The sequence below is a fragment of the Cetorhinus maximus genome, chromosome 2, assembly GCF_964194155.1.
Source record: "Cetorhinus maximus chromosome 2, sCetMax3.hap1.1, whole genome shotgun sequence".
Classification (NCBI taxonomy): Eukaryota; Metazoa; Chordata; class Chondrichthyes; order Lamniformes; family Cetorhinidae; genus Cetorhinus; species Cetorhinus maximus.
The window spans coordinates 49681783-49702373 of record NC_135880.1 but is presented as its reverse complement, the minus strand read 5'-3'; positions in this window follow the sequence as shown (position 1 = coordinate 49702373).

Sequence of the window (20591 nt, the reverse complement as noted above, 5' to 3'; positions counted from 1 at the left end):
CATGTTTACCAATTGCACTGGCCAAATATTTAAATTGTCACACCTGATCAATTATTAAAATTCCTACACTTTCACCTGCATTCCTAAATTCATAATGTTGGTCTTACCCATATTGAGCTCCATTCCATAATCCATAACTGTAGCATTCAAGCTATCATCCAACAGGTGCTGCAATTAAGTGGATTGAAGCAGGAATAGTAATGGCAGTGAGTGGAGGCAGCAGTAGGTGTGAGGGGTTGTGGGAAAAGGAAGGGCTGGTAGGAGGGCTTAGGGGTTAGCTACATAATTGGGGTAAGGAGGTGGAGGGGAAAGCAGGAATGATAAGGGCAGGATGAGATGGGATGGGCAAGGTGCCACTGAGGGTTACAGACCACATTGTCCCCAAAGCCCAGACTGAAAAATGCAGCCTGCAGCATTTAATACTCATTTTCCTGCCACACTACCATGGCATAAGACCCCCCACCTGAAAGGAAAGAAAAAGACAGAGAAGAATAAAAGAGGGCAAAGATGCGAAAGCACTGGTGAAGGAGAAGCAGAAAAGAATGTGACAAATCAGAACATGGCATTACAACAGAAAGAGCAGCAGTGACGGAAAACTGAATAAACATATTCTCTGACTACTGGTGCAAATTTTTGCTCCCAAATTGGGTGCACAGAGATGGGAGAATTCCTGGCTCTGCTAACCTGACTTTTAAAAATGGCCACCTGCAGGCCATATTTTTATTCTGGGGTGCGGGTAGGGGAGGGGCAGGTGCGGAGGCAGGCTGGGTGTAAGGCCTGCCTCTGTGCTCCAGCTGGCACTGTGTTGAAATAAATTTAAATAAAAGAAAAAAAGCCCTCACCATCACCCCCACACATGCTCTATGTCCTATCCAAGACAACCTATGCCATCTCATGTCCCCCACGCACACCCCATGATCCCTCATAGCCACTATGCCAATCTGTGCCACTCTATTTACCTCCAATGGCCCCACATGCCCACTATTCCACGCTCTATCCTTCTCACCTAGTATCCTGTGACAGTTCCTTGATAGCTTTGACAGCTCCTTGAAAGCTTGAAAGTCCTTTGACAGCTGGGCATTTCTTTGACAGCTGGAAGGTTTTTAAACAGTTCATTAACAGCTTGACAGTTCCATTGAGTTTGTGCATAAAAAATGGATAATCATGTTCACTTTTGACAATCCCATACGATGCCTTACCTCTCCCAAAGGTGCACTAGGACCATATCCAAAGGGATATCTTACCTCTCCAAAGTAGTACCCTGGGCTATCCCAACAAATTCACCAGGTTCAGACCTCTTCTTACCCGTTCTAATCTGCACAATTTGGGTTTCACACTCATAGACCTGCTTTTGTAGCTAGTGTTTATATGGCTGGTGCAGCTCAGTTCCTGGTCAGTTGTAACCCCAGGATATTGATAGTGGGGGGTTCAGCGATGGTAAGCCATTGAATGTCAAGATGCGACGATTAGATTCTTTCTTGTTGGAGCTGGACATTCCCTGGCACTTGTGTAGTGCAGATGTAACTTGCCGCTTATCAGCCCAAGCCTGAATGTTGACCAGGTCCTGCTGCATATGGACACAGACTGCTTCAGTGTCTGAGGGGAACTCTGGATGGGCAATAACTGTGGCTGTGCCAGCATTGCCCACAGCAGAAGAAAAAATGGAGTGAAACAAAATCCAGCCCCTCATCTCTTGTTGTATCCATGCCTGGCTCTGAAACCAGATGGTTAACCATATTATTAGCTTGGGAAGAGATTCCAGAATGAGGTATTAGGCCAAACAACAACAACTTATATTTATAAATCATGTTTAACGTAATAAAACATCCCAGGCGCTTCATGGGTGCATTATATAAAAAGGTTACACAGAGCCACATAAGGAGATATCTGGTCAGATGACTCAAATTTTGGTCAAAGAGGTATGTTTTAAGGAGTGTCTTAAAGGAGGAAATTGAGGCAGAGGAATATAAGGAGGATATTCCAGAACCTAGGGCCTAGGCAATTGAAAGCATGGTCACCAATGGTGGAGTGATTAAAATTAGGAATGCTCAAGAGGCCAGAATTAGATTAGTGTTGATATCTGAGGCTTGTTGGGCTGCAAGATATTATACAGATAAGGAGGGGCAAGGGCACGGAAGGATTTGAAAACATGGATGAGAATTTTAAAATCAACTTGTTTGACCAGGACCCAATGTAGGTCAGCAAGCTCAGAGATGATTGGTGAAGGGGACTTGGTGCAAGTTGGGCCACGGACAGCAGAGTTTTGGATGACCTCAAATTCATTGAGGGTAGAATGTGGGAGACTAGCTAGGAGTGTGTTGCATTGGTCAAGAGGACATGAGAAAGCTACAGACAGATATAGATAGGTTAAGTGGGCAAAGATCTGGCAAATGGAGTTTAATGTGGGAAAGTGTGAAGTTGTTCACTTTGTCAGGAAGAATAAAAAAGTAGAGTATCACTTAAATGGAGAACAGCTGCATAATTCTGAGGTGCAGAGAAATCTAGGTGTTCTAGTATATGAGTCACAAAAAGTTAGTATGCAGGTACAGCAAGCAAATAAGAAGGCTAATGGAATGCTAACCTTTATTACGAGAGGAATTGAACATAAAAGTAAAGGTGTCATGCTTCAGTTATACAGGGTATTGATGAGAATACATCTCAAATACTGTGCCCAGTTTTGGTCTCCTTATTTAAGGAAGAATGTAAATGCATTGGAGGTGGATCAGAGGAGGTTTACTAGGTTGATGCCTAGAATGAGCGGGCTGTCTTAAGGGGAAATGTTGGACAGACTGGGCTTGTTTCCACTGGAGTTTGGAAGAGTGAGGGGTGATTTCATTGAAGAATACAAGATCCTGAATGGCCTTAACATGGTGGACGTGGAAAGGATGTTTCCTCTTATGGGTGAGCCCAGAACTAAGGGACACTGTTGTAAAGTTAAAGGATGCCCTTTTAGGACAGAGATAAGGAGAATTTTTTTTCTCTTAGAGGGTTGTGCGTCTTTGGAATTCTCTGCCTCATGAGACGATGGAGGCAGCATCATTGAATATTTTTAAGGCAGAGGTTGATAGATTTTTGTTAGGCAAGGGAATCAAAGGTTATCAGGGGTAGATGGGAATGTGGAACTCGAAACACAAGCAGATCAGTCATGAATTTATTGGATGGCAGAGCAGGCTCGAGGGGCCGAATGATCTGTTCCTGTTCCTATTTCTTATGTTTCTTGTGTTAAGTCTAGAGATATCAAATGCATGAATGAGGCTTTCAGCAGCAGATGAGCTGAAGCAGGTGTGAAGACAGGCAGTGTGAAGGAGATGGCATGAATATGTGTGATCAGAATTGATCTCAGGGTCAAATATGACGCCAAGATTGCAAACAGATTGGTTTAATCTCAGACTGCTGCCTAAGAGAGAGACAGACTCAATAGCTAGGGAACAGAGTTCCGAATGTGGACTGAAAACAATGGCTTCAGGTGTTCCCAATATTTAATTGGAGGAAATTTCTGCACATCCTGTACCGGATGTCAGAAAAACAGTCTGGAGTCGAGAGAGGTGATGGTGAGGTAGAGCTAGATGTCATCGGCAACATGTGAAAACTAACACTATGCGTTCAGATAATGTCACCGAGGGAATAGATGAGAAAAAGGAAGGAGCCAAGTATAGATACATAGGGAGCAAGAAGGGAAGCCATTGCAAGTGATAGTCTGGATACGGTTAGAGAGGAAAGAATGAAATCATGTGAGAGCAGTCCCATGTAGATGGATGACAGTGGAGAGGCATTAGAGGAAAATAGTGTGGTCAACCATATCAAAGTTTGAAGACTGGTCAAGGAGAATGGGGATGGGCAGATTATCACAAATGCAATCACATCGAATGTCATTTGTGGCAGGGGCAGAAACCTGATTGGAGGGATTCAAACATGGAGTTCTGGGAAAGTTGTGCACAGATTTAAGAGGCGGCAAACACATTCAAAGAGCGTGGAGAGGAAAGGGAGGTTAAAACACCATGGTGTGCTCACTAGCTTTCAGTTGGAGGCTAAAATGTGAATCGCAAGAGGTTTTTGCAAATTAGTCAGATCAAGAGATTCGGGGTAATGCAATACAGGAGATTACAGTTTGAAATCAACATCTTATATCTGTCAATATTCATAATGCAGCCTAGGCATTTTAGTCACTCTCATTGTTTGATAGTCTTACCATTTTCAGTTCAAGATTGAAAGTGGAGTGAGGCAAGCAAACTGTATTCATGTTTGGCACTTGACAGCCATGTTTTAAGTTTTTTACATCATCAGGATGTCATTCTTATATTTACTAGGTAAAAATACTTTTCTCATTATAAAATTGCTCAATAAATATGGACAGAAAATATGGTCACTGGGGAAAAAAAAGCTACTGTTTTGTGATGCTAGACTTTGAATGCATTTCAAGTTTGAGTTGGATGGAAAGTAGAGCCATGTGATTCCCAGAGGAGTATTTAAGGTGTATTTTATGTGATAACAGCAGATTTACAGGGAAATAATCTCCAATTGAAAACATAAAAATTCTGTATCTGGTATACATCATAGGGTACTTGGCAATTTTTGCTATAAAGGAACAATTGTTCCATTCTTGGAACACAATGTCCTCCAGAATTATTATTATTATTTTTCTTTTTATTCATTCTCGGAATATGGGCTTCGCCGGCTGGGCCAGCATTTATTGCGCATACCTAGTTGCGCTTGAGAAGCTGGAAGCTGGTAGTGAGCTCCCTTCTTGAACCGCTGCAGTCCATGTGGTGTAGAGCACCCACAGTGCTCTTAGGGAGTTCTAGGATTTTGACCCAGTGACAGTGAAGGAACAGAGATATATTTCCAAGTCAGGATGGTGAGTGATTTGGAGGAGAACTTCCAGGTGGTGGTGTTCCCATGCGTCTGCTGCCCTTGTCCTTCTAGATGATAGTGGTTGTGGGGTTCGAAGGTGCTGTCCAAGGATGCTTGGTAAATTCCTGCAGTGCATCTTGTAGATGGTACACACTGCTGCTACTGTACATCGGTGGTGGAGGGAGTGAATGTTTATGGATCTGGTGCCAATCAAGTGGGCTGCGTTGTCCTGGATGATGTCAAGCTTCTTGAGTGTTGTTGGAGCTGCACTCATCCAGGCATGTGGAGAGAATTCCATCACACTCCTGGCCTGTGCCTTGTAGATGGTGGACAGGCTTTGGGGAGTCAGGAGGTGAGTGACTTGTCGCACGATTCCTAGCCTCTGACCTGCTCTTGTAGCCACAGTATTTATATGGCTAGTCCAGTTCAGTTCCTGGTCAATGGCAACCCCCCAGGATGTTGATTGTGGGGGATTCAGTGATGGTAATGCCATTGAACATCAAGGGGCGATGGTTGGATTCTCTCTTGTTGGAGATCGTCATTGCCTGACACTTGTGTAGTGAGAGTGTTACTTGCCACTTTTCAGCCCAAGCCTGGATATTGCCCATGAATGAATTAAAAAAAAGACTTGGAGCCTTCGCCGCCACCTAATGAGGTATGGACATGACTAGGGATCTCTTCCTTCTCCTCCCGCGCATATCATTTCTTTTGCCGCTACCACTGAGGAGACACAAATCTGCTAGAATATCAATGCTGATGAGCTGACCTTGCTCAAAGGTGTTCCTTGAAGAAAGAGAGTTAGAAACGCTTACATCACACACTTCAAATAAAGATTTAATCACATCTCCCTGACATTACACAAGGGTGAAGAGGCTAGTTCAACTGAGGTTGACATCACAGGATAATGAATCTCACAGTGGGACACTATCACTGAGTGGGAGCAAGGTTAAACCTCGAAATAAGAGGGTTCAAATGTACAAAATCACAACACTTTCAGTTGACAGTTGACCAGTTGACAGTTGCCAGTTGTCACATAACCATCAAATGTATTAACAAAAGTGCAATTTATTGATATGTCTAGCACACCCATGACCCAAAAGTTACATCAATTATTCTTAATTTTCCTAACTCAATTGCTACACTTGGATGCAGCCCCAACATCCGCAGCAGAGGTGGAGACACCTTGCTGACCACTACATCCTGATGTCTGTGATGACCTTGGCGGACGTCATCTGGTGGCCTGAGACCTGGAGGGCTCCAGCCTGATAAGGGTCATCTGCTCAGGCGCGAAAGTGCCCTCGGTGGTCTGTGAAGCTGAAGCGGATGGGGTCACAGGCAGAGGGGGCTGAGAGTGGCTGCACACCCTTGGAGTGTCCTGAGAGGAGGCCCCGAGGTGTCCGGCTGATGCTCATCCTCCCTGTGGGTGCCTAAGGGCCCCACCCTGACTCCTGCAGGAGATGGTGCACCTGGAGGAGGGTCAAGGTGCCTTGACAATGTCACCTACATCTTGATGGTGCCCACCAGGGTGTGTAGCCATGGAGTGCAGGTCCAAGTGCAAATCCAGCAAGAGCTGCTGGACCAAGGCTTCCATGGCAGTCTCTAGCCTTCCTATGATGACCTCGAGTTGCTCGCATGTCGGAGCCACGACATCAGATAGAACACGGATGGACTCCTCCATCGTTTACTCTAGTCTGCTGGGTGACTGTCGAATCTCTGCCTGATGTTCTGCCACCTGTCGTTGCATCTCTAGCATAGATTTAGCAGCCACTTCTAGAGGCTCATCATCTCACTCGGACTGAGCGGGTGGCTCATCTACACCAGCCTTCCTAGTGCCGGAGAGCTGGGTTGTCCCTGCCTCTAACTGCTGCAGGGGCGTGTCAGTGAGATGTTCCCCAGAAAGAAAGTGAGGCCAAGTCTAATCTACAGCTGTGCCCCACCGACATGTGTGCCTCTGAGCTGGTGGAGGGTGCGCGTGAGAGTCATGATGGTTTTTCCGGAGCTTCATCTTCGGATGTAGTCTCGGGTCTCACACTGGTGCTGGACTGGCTTGGGGGCCTTGATCTGCTGGTGCCTAGAAAATAGAGTTTCAGTTAATGAGCATGAGCTGGATAAGACTGCATGTGACTCACTGTGAATGTCAGGATTGGATGAAATGATAGAACTATGATCTGTACTGGGTTGCTGGGAGAGGCCGATCTCTCCTTCCCCACAGGAGCGATCCCTGTCCCTCCCAGCCAGCTCAGCTGCAGCCTCCTCAAACTCAGTGAGGGCAATGATGTCGGCCGTCCCTGCCCCAGTCTGCGATCTCTTGTGCCTGTTGTGCGCCAGTTTGGCCTGTATGAAGGAGAAAGAAAGACATGTGATGAGAAGGGATCGAGCAGAGGTTGGGTGAGATGCATGTTCCCCTGTGTGTGGTGAGCCCTCCCCAGAAGGGCCAGAGGATGGAGTGTGAGCAACATGACAGGTGGGATGGTGGTGATGTGAAAGTCTCAGTGAGAGAATGAGTGCTGGTATGTGTCCCCCGGTAATGGTTGCGTGAGATCCCTGAAGAGAGTAGCTGTTTGAGTGCATGATGCCATGATGAGAGTTTGATATTTGAGGGTGTTTAAGGATGACTTATCCTGGCGGAGCGGATGAGATCATTCATCCTCTTTCTGCACTGGGTGGCATTTTGGGTGTGGTTGCCAGCCACGCTGACCTGCTCTGCGATGGCCTCCCAGGCAGAGAGGTGAGGGTGCTGTGCTTCCTGCAGCCATCCCTGGGATAGACCGCGTGCCTTTGTGCCTGCGCCCCTCTGATCAATGCCTGGAGGGCCTGGTGCTTGAAGTACATGGTGCATGCTTTGTTCTTCAGGCTTTCGGCCTTCCTCTTCTGGCTACCAAACATCTCCGGTGGGCTGGAGAGAGTGAGATTATGTGTTGGACTGGCCTTTAAATATGGCGCCTGGACCTTTGAACCCGCCAGCTGATGGCAGAGGGATGAATCAGCTCCTGACCCGCCAGGTGATTCAGACCAAAACGTGCCTTTGCATAATTAATAACCCTCCAAGCGCAGAATCAGGGGCGAGTTTCCGCCATTCCAGACAGCAGGGTGGACACTGTCGAAACTATCCACCACCGCACTTAGTCTCATTTATGGAAAATTCTGCCCATAGAGTTTATTAGAGCACAGAAGGAGGCCAATCAGCCCATCGAGTCTTTACCAGCTTAGTTTACAAACATAAAATGTATGCAACAAGAGTCAAATTGGGGAGCAAGCTCCCATGTTGCTATTTGGCCTGGTGATTTTTCTGGTGTATTAGTCTATCCATGTGTGCAAATGATGGAACTACGTGTGTTTTTAGTGCCCTGGCAGAAATTCTTTTGATCTCAATGGAGCAGAAGAGGAGCCTGCTCTGCTCAGGATTCCTCAGCAGCCTAATCAGTGGCTGCCATCCATGGATAACCTTTTCAAAAATTGTTGCTTTAGAACCAGGAGGAACAGGAGTTCTCCCCAACTCCATGGTATCGTGATTGCCTTCCTGTTGCTGCTCCACCCTTCTGCCATTGTTTCCTTCTGGGCCAGTCTCAGCCTGATAAGTTGCCGAAAACTCATCATCATCAAATGTATGAGTTGCTTAAAGAAGGTGCCTGCAGCTCACCTAGATGACATTATTGAGGACTGAGGTGCAATTTCATGCCAACATCATGCTTTGTGCCTGGTGCCCATTTAAGGGTGAAAATAAGCCAAAAGAAATGTGCAGTCTGTATTCCTAACCTTGATGGAGCTTTGGGCTTTTTGATTTGCTTCATTAATTCAAGATCTTATCTCATTCCTATACTTCACTGTTTTCCACAAGTCTTCTAAGTATATGGCAAAACCGTACATTTCCTGCTTTATAAAACATAAAAGGGTGAAATGTTATTTTCTCCAGACTTTATAAGAACTGCAGTTATTTAGAGTTAGTATATTACTAGCTTTCTTGACCATAGTCAGGATAATAAACCACTAAGAATAATAAACTGAGAGATTCACTTGAACACTTAGCTTTCAAAAGTAAACTCTATGAACGTATCCCAAGATTTTTTATCAATGACTAGCTCATGTTTTGTAAATAATATTCCCTGCTCCTTCTCAAAAGTCTGAAAGATGCAATAATGAAAGAGAATAATGTATCTGTTTCTGATCACGCAGAAAGTGAAAATTCTATCTGACACAATATACAATGAATAAAGCTGCATAGTGTTGGTTTAGCAAATAAATACATTACAAAGTAAATTACCAGAACAGGCAGAAATTCAGTGGTTTGATTCCCAAGGTGGACTGATTTTTCCACACCTCCACTCCAGAGGGGTTGATAGTCAGATAAAAAGAAAATCCATGACTTTTTCTTTGCAGATCTTTTGGAGAGCAGTTTGGTCCTTGTTCCCATGGCAATTGGCCCTTGATTGATCGTCTTTCACCCTTTTCCACTTGATGCCCTAGTTTAATCCCACAAGACCTACACCTGGTTTCAGCAACACTGAACAGGTGTGTAGCCAGCAAACAAACCTAGAAATGCCCCCAAACTGCTGGTTCAGCATAACAAAGGCAATAATGAAACAAATATAACAAAAATTCTGATCTAATCTCTTGGAGCTGAGGTTAGCTAATGGCTGAAATTTTCCATGCAGAGTACAATTTTCTGTGTTTCGTTAGAACGGAGAAAACCAGGTGAAATCAGGTTCCGACCCAATTTACAGCTCCTCTTCCCTGCCTCAATTGCCCTGAGATTTCACAAAAGTGAGCATACAGTTTCAGGGTGAAATTCTTTAAAGAACTCCTGTGATAGAGGAAATCTATCATCACTTGATGTCAGCAGTGAACCTCAGGGATGGTGCAAAATGTTGTCCTGTTCCTTCCTTTTCCATTAGACAAGGTGTGATTCGAACAGGCAACTCTGAATTACTATTTAAATGAGCTGACATAGCAAAAGCCAGTGAGGTCATCCCTTTAAAAATGTGCAGTCCCAGTCCATGGTTTGATGCTGTCTGTTGAATTTCAATGAGAAACAGAATATCCGCCCTGCTGTGTATGTTAAAATCCTCCAGATTTAAACAACTCTTAAATGTTTCTAAACCTACCTTGCTGAGTAGTGGTTTGTAATCCCATGTCACTATATTCAGCAGAGCCTGACTTTTGGGTCAAAGGTCATCTCTTCAATCAGCCAGTAGTCCATGCCATGATGAAAGCGTCCTTGGTTTGTCCAATATCAATGTCAGGGTTCATGCTGCAATTGATGAGGAGAAGAAAGATGGGTGGCCTCTCATCCTTAAAACTCCAACTGAGATGTTCACCGAACAGCATAAGGTCACACAAACAGACCTGGTCATTATTCACATAGAACATTGCTCCTTTTTCTCAAGCATTACTTCCACAGAAGCTCCTTAGGCAGTAACAGGCACCACATTTTAAACCAAATACATATGCTGGTTTCTGGATCCAAAATCAACATCAATTTATATAGTCCCTTTACGGTAGTAAAATGTCCCAAGGTCCTTCACGGGAGCGTTATAAAGCAAAATTTGACACCGAACCACGTAAGGAGATATTAGGGCAGATGACCAAAAGCTTGGCCGAAAACGTGGATTTTAAAGGAGGAAAGAGAAGTAGAGAGAGTGAGAGGTAAATAGAGGGTTTTCCAAAGCTTTGGGCCTTGAAATTAAAAATCTGGGTGCTCAAAAGGCCAGAATCAGATGAGCGCAGATATCTGAGGGTTGTGCGGTCGGAGGAGATTACAGAGGTACGGATGGGGGAGGTCACGGAGGAGTTTGAAATCAAGGATGAGAAGTTCAAAATGGAGGTGTTGCTTAAACAGAAGCCAGTGTAGGTCAGTGAGCAGAGGAGTGACGGGTGAATGTGACTTGGTGTGCGTTAGGACGGGCAGCAGAGTTTTGGATGAGCTCAAACTTGGAAAGTTGGAGGCCAGCCAGGTGTACATTGGAATAGTCAAACCTAGAGTAACATTCTATTCAAAAAAATCTATTTAGCAAGACCAAAGAAGTGTCGTACTTGTAAAAGGGAGCAGTTTTACACTGATATGTCTGGTTTATTGAATGTGTTCCAATTTATCATAACTGATATTCTTTTTTAGCAGAAAGGAACACAGGAATGGAAAAAATAGTGTACTTTAGGGTTGTGTTACATCAATTGCTAACCACACTTTTAAAAATGTTTTCCTTCCCTTGATTTACAAAATTGCTGGTGGCAGTTTTACTGTGCTACACCAAACCTATTCAGATATTTATCTTTGGAACTATTTTGCAACCATCAAAACACCATTTAAATTTGCATTCAAAACACTTGTAAGGGGTGATTTTTGACTTCAGGATCCTGGCTGGGAGCCTTACGCATCAGAAGCACTTTCAAATTTCCAATATTGACTTCCACTGGACAAGGCACCCGTATTGTAAATGTTGGTATAGTGTTTTTGCTTTGGGCACAATTGGGAACTTGCATCCAAAGTGTGCTCAAATTTGCACTGATTAGGTGATTGTTCAAGTTTCCAATCAATTAATTTCATAATCAACTTGCTGAGTAAAATTAAAACAATTCCAAAGCAATAAATTGGTAATTTTTTTAAATTAGTAATGAATAAAGATGACCATTAGAGTGAGTGTGTGTGTGTGTCTAGCTCACTCCAGGCCTCAGGATGCTCACTCACTCACTCTCACCCACACCCACTGTATGAATGGGTGTGTGTGTGTTAGAGAGTGAGTGAGAACCCTGAGACTGGGAATGAGCCAGATATACACAATACACAAATCACACACACACACAACCCATACACACACATACCACAGACACACCCCACACCACACACACACAAATACACACACCACCCACACCATACACACACCACACACACACCCCACACACTCCACACACACACACACACACACACACACTACAGACACACCCCACACCACACACACACAAATACACACACCACACATCACACACACCATACACACACCCCACCCCACACACCCCACACACTCCACACTCGCACCACACACAAACCACACACACCCGCACATCACACACACATCGCACATCACACACACACCACACATCACACACATACACACACACCCCACACCAACACACCACACACAATACACACCTCACACATTACACACAGTCCAGACCACACCACACCACACATACCACGCACCACACACATACCCCACGCCACACACAGCCCACTCCACTCCACACACACACACACACACACACCACACACACACACATACTCACACACACACATTCGGTCTCTCATTCTCTTGGTCTTTTGCGCACTCCCTGTTGTGCTGTCGTTCACACTCTCATTTGCACTCTCGTTCTGTCTCTCGCACACGCACACTTATGGAAGAATTTCCCTCCCCTGTTGGGGGGGAAGTGCAGGAGTGGGCTTTAAACTGATATAGTCAATTTGGCATCACAAAAGCCAATATCTCCTTTGCTTTCTCCGGTAACAGTACTTGCCAATACCCTTTTAACAAGTTAATCTTTGTGATAAATTTTGATTGCCCCACTTTCTCAATACAATCCTCCAATCGTGGTATGGGATATGAATCTGCTTTTGTCACCGCATTCACCTTTCAATAGTCCACACACAGTCTTTGTGTTCTATCCAGTTTTGGTACCAGTACAATAGGTGAACTCCAGTTACTGCAACTGGACTCAACAATATCATTTTGAAGCACAAAATCAATTTCTTTCTGTACTTGTGCTAACTTTGGTGGATTTAATCTATGAGGATGTTGCCTTATCGAAGATGAAACTGTTACAGAGACATCATGTATAGCTAAATCTGTCCTCCCAAACTTATTTCCACAAATAGCTTTGAGTGATTGCAATTGCTTTTCCAAATCACTTTGAAATTTGTTTGGAAGGTAACTCAATATTACATTTAAGTTTTCAAGTACTCCCTCATTATCCAATTTGATTAGAGGAAAATCAATTTCAGAGTCTTGCACTTCTACCTCTTTCTCATTATCTACCACCACTAATACCTCCTTTTGGCCCTCTTCCCTGTCAAAGTTCTTTTCAAGCATATTTACCTGACCCATCCTCTGCTTCTTTCTTCTATCTGCAATATTTATTAAATAATTTACTTCACTCAATTTATTTTCAATCCTGTAAGGCCCACTAAATCCTGTGTTTAATAAGTCATTCAGTACTGGTAACAGAACTAGCACTTTCTCTCCAGCAATAAAATTACGACCTTTAACTTTCTTATCTGCCTTCACTTTCATCATTTGCTGTGATATCTTTAAATATTCCCTCACCAACTCACGTGCTCTGTACAATCTCTCTGAAATTTGATACATAATCCAGGAGAGTAGTTTCTGGATTTTGACCCTCCAATTTCTCATAAATCAATTTCAGTGGTCCCCTTACCTCATGACCATAAACTAATTCAAAAGGGCTAAAACCAGTCAATGCATTAGGAGTGTCTCTAATCGCAAATGACAAGAATGGAATTCGTCTATCCTAATCCTGTGGATAATCCTGACGGTATACTCTCATCATAGTTTTTAAAGTTTGATGCCATCTTTCCAAAGCCCTTGTGACTCCAGATGATAAGCTGTTGACTTAAATTGTTTTATCCCCAAGCTGTTCAATACTTCCTCAAACAGCTGTGACATAAAGTTTGAACCCTGATCTGATTGTATTTCATTAAATAAACCATATCTTGTAAAAAATTTGGTTAACTCTTCCACAATCTTCGTAGTTGTAATATTTCTCAAAGGTATCACTTCAGGAAAACTGGTAGGCACATCCATTAGTGTCAGTGAGTACTGATTTCCATTTCTGGTCTTAGGGAGGGGTTCTACACAATCAATCATGACCCTAGTAAAAGGCTCTTCACTTTCTGGTACTGAGATTAAAGGCGCCGGCTTAATCACTGCTTGTGGTTTCCCTATCACGTGGCATTGTTAGCTAAGGATGAAATCAGTGCGATAGTGAGAGAGGATATTGGCTCAGGAAATCTAGATGTAGAACCAGCCTGGGTGGAGCTAAGAAGCAACAAAGGGTGAAAAACATTAGCTGGAGTTGTCTATAGGCCGTCAAACAGTAGCAATAAGGTAGGGGATGGAATTAAACAGGAAATTAGAGATGCACATAACAAGGGTGCTACAGTAATCACAAGTGATTTTAATCTACACAGAGACTGGGCTAACCAAATTAGCAATAATACTGTGGCAAATAAATTCCTGGAGTGTGTACGAGATGGTTTTTTAGACCAGTATGTCGAGGAACCAACTAGGGAATAGGCTATCCTAGATTTGGTTTTGTGCAATGAGAAGGGTTTAATTAATAATCCTGTTGTGTGGGGTCCTTTAGGGAACAGTGACCATAACATGATAGAATTCTTCATTAGGATGTAAAGTGAAGTAGTCCGATCTGAAACTAGGGTCCTAAACTTAACAAAGGATACTACAAAGGTATAAGGTATGAATTGGCTAAGATTGGGAACTTCATTAAAAGATATGATGGTGGATAGACAATGGCTAATATTTAAGGAACAAATACAAGCATTGCAACAGTTATACATTCCTTTCTGGCACAAAAACACAACAGAAAAAGCAGTCCAAACATGGCTAACAAAAGAAATTAAGGATAGTATCAGGTCCAAAGAAGAGTGATATAAAGTTGCTAGAAAAGATAGCAAGCCTGAGGATTGGGAGAGTTCAGAATTTAGCAAAAGAGGACCAAGAGATTGATTAAAAGGGAAAAATAGAGTATGAGAGTAAACTTGTAAGGAACATAAAAGCAGACAGAAGCTTCTATAAGTATGTAAAAAGAAAAAGGTGAGTGAAGACAAATGTAGGTCCTTTACAGTCTGAAACTGGAGAACTTATAATAGAAAACAAGAAAATGGCAGAGCAATTAAACTATTTTAGTTTTGTCTTCAGGGAGGAAAACACAAATAACTTCTCAGAAATACTAGGGAACTAAGGGTCTGGTGAAAAGGAGGAATTGAATGAAATTAGTCTTACTAAAACAATAGTGCTGGAAAAATTAATGGGACTGAAAGCCAATAAATCTCCGGGGCCCGAAAATCTACATCCCAGGGTACAAAAGGAGGTGACCATGGAAATAATGGATATATTGGTTGTCATCTTCCAAAATTCTGCAGATTCTAGAATAGTCCAGGCAGACTGGAGGGTGGCAAATGTAACCCCACTATTTGAAAAAAGGAGGGAGGGAGAAAATAGTGAATTACAGATGGGTTAGCCTAAACTCAGTAGTAAGGAAAATGCTGGAGCCTATTATAAAGAATGTGATAACAGGACACTTAAAAATATCAACGGGATTAGACAAAGTCAACATGGAATTATCATAGGGAAATCATGTTTGACAAACCTACTAGAGTTCTTTGAGGGCGTAACTAGCAGATTAGATAAGGGAGAACCAGTGGATGTGGTGTATTTGGATTTTCAGAAAGTTTTTGATAAAGTCCCAATTGAGAGGTTAGTGTATAAAATTAAAGCACATAGGATTGGGAGTAATATGTTGGCATGGATTGAGAATTGGTTAGCAGTCAGGAATCAGAGAGGAGGAATAAATGGGTCTTTTTGGGAGTGGATGGCAGGGATTGGTGCTTGGGCCCCAGCTATTCACAATATATGTTAATGATTTGGATGAGGGAACGAAAAGTAATATTTCCAAGTTCGCTGATGAGCCAAAATTTGGTGGGAATATGAGAAATGAGGAGGGTGTTAAGAGGCTTCAAGGTGATTTAGACAGGTTGAGTGAGTGGGCAAATCCATGGCAGATGCAGTATAACATGGATAAGTGTGAAGTTATGCACTTTGGTAAGAAAAATAGAATGGCAGAGTATTATTTAAATGGTGATAGATTGGGAAATGTTGATGTATAAAGGGACCTGAGTGTCCTTGTACACCAATCACTGAAAGCAAGCAGGCAGGTGCAGCAAGCAGTTAAGAAGGAAAATGATATGTTGGCCTTCATTACGAGAGGACTTGAGTACAGGAGCAAGGATGTCTTACTGCAGCTGCACAGGGCCTTGGTGAGACCATACTTGGAATATCATATGCAGTTTTGGTCTCCTTACCTAAGAAAGGATATACTCACCATAGAGGGAATGCAGTGAAGGTTCACCAGACTGATTCCTGGGATGGTAGGATTGTCTTATGAGGAGAGATTGAGCCAACTAGCCTGTATTCATTGGAGTTTAGAAGAATGAGAGGAGATCTCATTGAAACGTATAAAATCCTGAAAGGGATGGACAGACTGGATACAGGGATGATATTTCCTCTGGCTGGAGGGTCTAAAACAAGGGTCCAGTTTCAGAATATGGGGTAGACCATTTAGAACTGAGATGAGGAGAAACTTCTTCACTCAAAGGATGCTGAACCTTTGGAATTCTCTACCTCAGAGGATGCTGAACCTTTGGAATTCTCTACCACAGAAGGCAGTGGAACCCAAGTCACTGAATATATTTAGAAGGAAATAGATTTCTGGACTCTAAAGGAGTCAGGGGTATGGGAAGAGCGCAGGAGTACGGCGTTGAATGGAGGATCAACCATGATCATATTGAGTGGCGGAGCAGGCTTGAAGGGCTGAATGACCTACTCCTGCTCCTATTTTCTTTTTCTATCAGATATTTTTAGGATGACACTCCACTGGGATCTCACACACTGCTAGTACAAGGGACATCACCATTCACTCTCTCACACACATCTTCACATCTCCACCTGAGCTCATAGCCTGCGTAGCTCACATCCTCATCCCATGCATGGTTCCACTCATCACCCAAAGTCAGGCGTCTTATCATCTGCCTTGGCATACGTTCTGCTCACACTCTCCATTTGTCTTTATAGGAACATAGGAATAGGAGAAGGCCATTCAGCCCATCGAGCCTGCTCCACCATTCAATACGACCATGGCTGATCGAACACTTCAATGCCTTTTACCCACACTATCCTTATAACCCTTTACATTATGGTTAATCAGAAATCTATCAATCTCTACCTTAAACATACTCAATTACTGAGCTTCCACGGCCCTCTGGGGTCGAGAATTCCAAAGATTCACAACCCTCTGATTAAAGAAATTTCTCCTCATCTCGGTCCTAAGTGGCTTCCCCCTTATTTTGAAATTGTGACCCCTGGTTCTAGACTCCCCAACCAGGGGAAACATCTTACCTGCATCTACCCTGTCTATTCCTTTAAGTAGTTTGTAGTTTTCAATGAGATCACCTCTCATTCTTCGAAACTCTGGAGTATACAGGCCCAGTTTCCCCAATCTCTCTTCATAAGACAGCCCCGCCATCCCTGGAACAAGGCTGGTGAACTTTTGTTGTACTCCCTCTGTGGCAATAATATCCTTTTTGAGGTAAGGGGACCAAAACTGCACACAGTACTCTAGGTGTGGTTTAACCAAGCTTTTATACAATTGAAGCAAGACTTCACTACTCCTAAACTCAAATCCTCTTGCGATAAAGGCTAATATTCCATTAGCCTTCTTAATAGTTTGCTGCACCTGCACATTAGCTTTCAGTGATCTATGGTCAAGGACACCCAGGTCCCTTTGTACATCTACACTTTCTAATCTCTTAGCATTTAGGAAATACTCTGCACATCTGTCTCTTCTACCAAAGTGATAACCTCACATTTTTCCACATTATATTCCATCTGCCATGTTCTTGCCCACTCACTAAGTCTGTCCAAATTCTCCTGCAGCCGCTTTACAGTTTCCTCACAACACACATTCCCAGCTTTGTATCATCCGTGAACTTGGAAATATTATATTTGGCCCCACACCCAAATCATTGATATATATAATAAACAGCTGGGGCCCAAGTACTGATCCTTGCTGTATCCCACGAGGCACAGCCTGCCAATGCCATTTTTTCCTACTCTCTGTTTTTTGCCTGTTAACAAATCCTTAATCCACACCAGTATATTGTCTCTTATCCTATGTGTTTTTATTTTGTTAATCAATGTCCTGTGGGGGACTTTACCAAAAGCCTTCTGAAAATCCAAGTATACTACATCCATCGACTCTTCTTTATCAATTTTGTTAGTAACATCCTCAAAAAACTCCAACAAGTTCATCAAACATGATTTCCCATTCGCAAATCCATGCTCACTATGCCCAATCAAATCATAATTACCCAAGTATCCATTTATCACATCCTTTATAATAGATTCGAGCATTTTCCCCACGACTGATGTAAGGCTAACAGTAGTTCCCTGTTTTCTCTCTCCTTCCCTTCTTAAATAGTGGAGTGACACTTGCTACCTTCTAATCTTCAGGAAAAATTCCAGAATCTATAGAATTTTGGAAAAGGATCACCAATGCATCCACTATCTCTTCTGCCGAAGGGTCATGAAGACTCGAAACGTTAACTGATTTCTTCTCCACCGATGCTGCCAGACCTGCTGAGTTTTTCCAGGTAATTCTGTTTTTGTTTTGGATTTCCAGCATCCGCAGTAGCTTTTAGCTTTTTGTTTTTACCTCTGTGTTTAATTGACTGCCACCTCTCTTCAAGAAATGCCCTCTCTGAAGAAGTATGGTTCTGTTCTCTGACAGGATTTCCGCCTGTCTCTTCTGCCCTGCTCACCTTCATTGCTTTCCATTTCTCTCCTGGTGTTTGCAACTTCTCTCTCCCCCCGCCCCCCCACCACCTTAAACCAGCTTATATTTCACCTTTCTCCTAACTATGCTTCAGTTCTGCCGAAAGGTCATGAAGACTCGAAACGTTAACTGATTTCTTCTCCACCGATGCTGCCAGACCTGCTGAGTTTTTCCAGGTAATTCTGTTTTTGTTTTGGATTTCCAGCATCCGCAGTAGCTTTTAGCTTTTTGTTTTTATCTCTATAGCTACCTCTTTCAACACTCTGGGATGCAGAATATCAGGTCCCGGGGACTTATCAACTTTTAGTCCTATTAATTTCTCCAATACAACCTTCTTACTTATACTAATTTCCTTCAATTCCGCACTCTCCCTAGTCCTTTGGATCTCTAAATCTGGGAGATTTCCTGTATCTTTCTCAGTGAAAACAAGACACAAAGTAATCATTTAGCTTCTCTGCAATTTCTCTATTTTCCATTATGAATTCTCCTGAGTCTACCTCCAATGGACCCACATTTGTCTTAGCTAGACACTTCCTTTTTACATACCTATAGAAGCTTTAACAGCCTGTTTTATGTTTGTTGCTAGATTGCATTCATATTCTACTCCTCCTTTCTTTACCAGTTTTCTTGGTCTTCCTTTGCTGTATTCTAAAAACCTTGCAATCCTCAGGTTTACTACTACTTCTGGCAACTTAATAAGCCTTTTATTTTAATCTTATACGATCCTTAACTTCTTTTGTCAACCACAGTTGACTGACTTTTTTGGGGTTTTTGCACCTTGAAGGAATGTATAGGTGCCTTAAGCTATGTAATAGTTATTTGAAAACTATCCATTGCCTATGTACAGTCATACCTTTTAATGTATTTTTCCAACCCCCCTCACCCAATTTGTCCCTCACGCCTTTATAATTTCCTTTCTTCAACTTTAACACCCTTGCTTCAGAGTGAAATATCTCACTTTCAAACATAATGTTTATCATATTATATATCTATCATATTGTGGTCACTCATCCCTAAAGGTTCTTTTACAACAAGATTATTAATTAGCCCCTTTTTCAGTACATAATACTAGATTTAAATAGCCTGTCCTCTAGTCAGCTCCTCAACATACTGCTCTGGAAAACCATCCCTTACACACTCCAGAAACTTATCTTCCACAGCATTAGTGCTCAGTTGATTTATCCAGTGTATATGCAGAATGAAGTCACCCATGATTACTGTATTGCCCATGCTACATGCTTTTCTCATCTCCAGATTAATACCGTGCCCCACATTACCATTACTGTTTGGTGGCCTATAAACAACTCCAACCAATGTCTGCTGCCCTTTGCTGTTTCTTAGCTCCACCCAAACAGATTCCACACACTGTTCTTCCGACCTGAGATCCTCCCTTACTAATGCACTGATCGCACCCCTTATTATCAGCACAATTCCACCTCCTTTCCATTCTTGTCTGTCCTTACGAAACGTCGAATATCTTTGAATATTCAGTTCCCTGTCTTGGTCACCATGCATCCATGTTTCCGTAATGGCAATTATATCACACCCATTTACCTCCATTTATGCCTTTAGACCTTCTACCTTATTGCGAATGCTGTGCGCATTCAGGTAAAGTGCCCTTAACTTTGTCTTTTTTGACATCATTCCGCATTCAAAGCACACTCAATGCTCTGCTTTGTTTCTCCTGCCTTCTGGTCTCACTGCTACTTCCTGTTACCAACTTTACTTTTTTCCAATTTGTGTCATTCCTCAGTTTCCCACCTCCCTGACAAGCTAGCTTAAACCCATCCCAACAGCACTAGCAAATCTCCCTGTGAGTATATCAGTCCCAGTCCTGTTAAGGTGTAACCCATCCAGCTTGTACAGGTCCCACCTGCCCCAGAACTGGTCCCAATGCCTCAGTAATCTGATATCCTCCCTCCTACACCAGTTCTTCAGCCACATATTAAATCGATCAATCCCCCTATTCCTATGCTCGCTAGCATGTGGCACTGGGAGTAATCCTGAGGTTACTGCTCTTGAGGTCCTGCTTTTTAATTTCCTCCCTAACTCTCTGAAATCTGCTTTCAGGACCTCATCCCCCTTCCTACTTATGTCAATGGTAC